We start from the raw sequence: 2,779 nt of genomic DNA on the forward strand, positions 1-2,779 counted from the left end.
TTAAGTTATATTTTTGTATATTTTTAAATTGTGTTACATAAGTTTTCTTAATTAGTTCAAGTAAATGATCAAGAATAATGAAATTTACATATTATTGGAATATTACTATTTTACTAATAATTAAAAAAAAATTATATTTAGATTTAATTAAGTAAATATAGTAATTTACTTTTATTAATGTTTACTTGCATGACAAAAACTTAAATTTAATTTATAACCAACAAGCATTGCAAATTTCTCTTTACTGATTAAACAAGAAATACATAACATTTTTAGAACGGGTTCCTGAACACTACTGTCACATTGAATGTGTTTACTTAAAGTAATCCATCAGTTATGGGTCACTGAATATATTTGTTATCCGCTGGGTCATTAGCTACACTTTACCTATACTAGGCCTACTTTCCCAACACTATATGAACAAATTATGCTGTCGTGTACTGTACTGTATAAATGTTGTAAATTGCAAGAATAAATATTGCTGGTATATTAGTTGCATGTTGTTGTGTACCCATAGTATTACCTCTTAAATGAAAACTTACAACGAAAGCAAAACGAATATAAAAAAGAACTGTAGGATTGGCGATGACCAGCAAAGCTGTTCCATTTATGGATGCGTTACATCAGTTGACATGCTTTACATCGCCATTGCTTCAATTCGTTTTTAATGTGACGTAAATAGTTGAGAAATTATTGCAAGTAGTGCAGTCACTTAATTGCATTGCACATAATTACAGTACAATGATAACTTTATTAGTAACAAGTCTGTCAGGCAATATTTTGTATTGCTACATTTATACAATTAGAATGATAATTACAATCGTTTAATATGGTTAGCTTGTTTATTGCAGTCTTGAACTTTTCAAGTTCTCTGCAGAAAGTACATCATTTTGATATTGCTAGCATTTCAAAATAAATTGCATACGTAGGTAGATAGAAATTTAAATTTTATTTTTCTTTAATTCTTAGTTCATGAAATATTTATACAGCATTTGCGTCCATTTTAATATTAGTATATATGGATTAATTATAAAAAAAATTAAAGTTATAACTAATTGAAAATCTATTATAAGTGCGGTAGAAATTGACTCCTGTCGACTCTGTTATGAGGAGAAGGAAACAATAAAACATGTTCTATGTAACTGCCCAGTGGCGGCAAGACGTACATAGACTCGATTACCTTGGAAGCGTGATCCTAGTCCCAAATCAAATAGGTAAAATTAAGCTTACAGCAATTATAAGATTTATAAATAGTCTAAAATTGTCCTAGTTGGGCCTATAGGCGCACAATAGATCTTTTAGGTCGGCGTGCTTTAAATAGCCTATTACTTAATAATAATAATAATTGAAAATCTATCTCTCAGATTTAGGTGCCTATTATTATGGTGTTCTGGTATGATGAGCAGTAATAAAAAATGTTAAAGGGCTTTCAATGTTTTGTATAACGGTGGCTATCAAAACAACTATAACAACTGCTTTTAAACCTATCTACTTTTCTCCGATTTCTTTTTTGCAAAGAAAGAAAGGCAACTGAAAGGCTACAAATTACTGAACGTTTAAGCGTTCAGAATATAGACACCGACTATGTATCTTTGTTAAACGATCAGAAGAATTATTGATAATTATATGTATATAGTAAAATGTTTGGAATCGAAAGGTTATATCTTTAATATCTATACAGACTGTTCTAAAATAAGATGAGAATTTACAGCCGATTTCTACTATACTGAACTAGACTTAAGAAAATAATAAATAATTATTTTTTAACTTTTAAGCTTTATAAAAATCAATCATGTCGTAAACAGATATCTCTTTTAACTGTGCAATATTGTAAACCCTATTTTTGATTTTTCAAACCAAGTTAATTTTCTCACACCAGAGTTTCTCAAATTGTGCTCTGCGGAGTACTTAAATTTATTTTGTATTAAATGAATATCATGTAAAAATTTAATAATTTGTCTTAACTTTCCAATATTAAAATTGTTATTATAAATGGGCATTTTTTTTAACAGAACAGAACTGTTAGTCCCGTCGGTATACTTTTAAGAGAGCTCTCACTATTTTTGTATTTGTTGTTAGTTTCAGAGCGTTACTTTTGACTTGACTATCTTCAAATCTTTAAGTACATTCATTAATTTTTTTTAAATTAAAAATACGTTATTTATAAAGTTAAAATGACTCTACACAAATTGTGTGCATTTGAAAATATAATAGAAAATATGCAGTGATAAGAAAAATATAAATTGATAAATAATGTAACGAACATTTAGAAGTAGAAAGCACTTGAGTAACAACAAACATAAATAATGAAATGCCAGAATAGCGTATTAAATGAGTTGAAGTTGAAAAAGCAAAGCTTTTAAAAATGCCAGAACAACATAAATCGAACACCCAAGTCAATGAGTATGATTTAGTCTTAGCTTTTATGTTTTTATTTCAAACTCAACCTGAAGACTAACTTGGAAAATAAAAAATTAATTTTAATTTGAGTATCTTTAAAATTTGTATTACTTATGGTTTACAATTTTTTTACTACCTAATTATTAATAATAAATAATAAACTAAATAGTTTTAATAATAATAATAAATAGTTAATGAAGAAAGCCAGTAGGAATTTGGAAACTGGATTATTGAGTAAAAGTAGTAAGGTCAGAAAGACTAGTATTTATGAAAAAAATTCATACATTTATTTGACATGATGCAAATAATTTTCTTATACCAAATACTTGAAACCAATTGTATATTATATATTGTAGATATATAATAGCAGTTAAATTGT

Source organism: Teleopsis dalmanni, chromosome 1 (assembly GCF_002237135.1).
Source record: "Teleopsis dalmanni isolate 2A chromosome 1, ASM223713v2, whole genome shotgun sequence".
Lineage (NCBI taxonomy): Eukaryota > Metazoa > Arthropoda > Insecta > Diptera > Diopsidae > Teleopsis > Teleopsis dalmanni.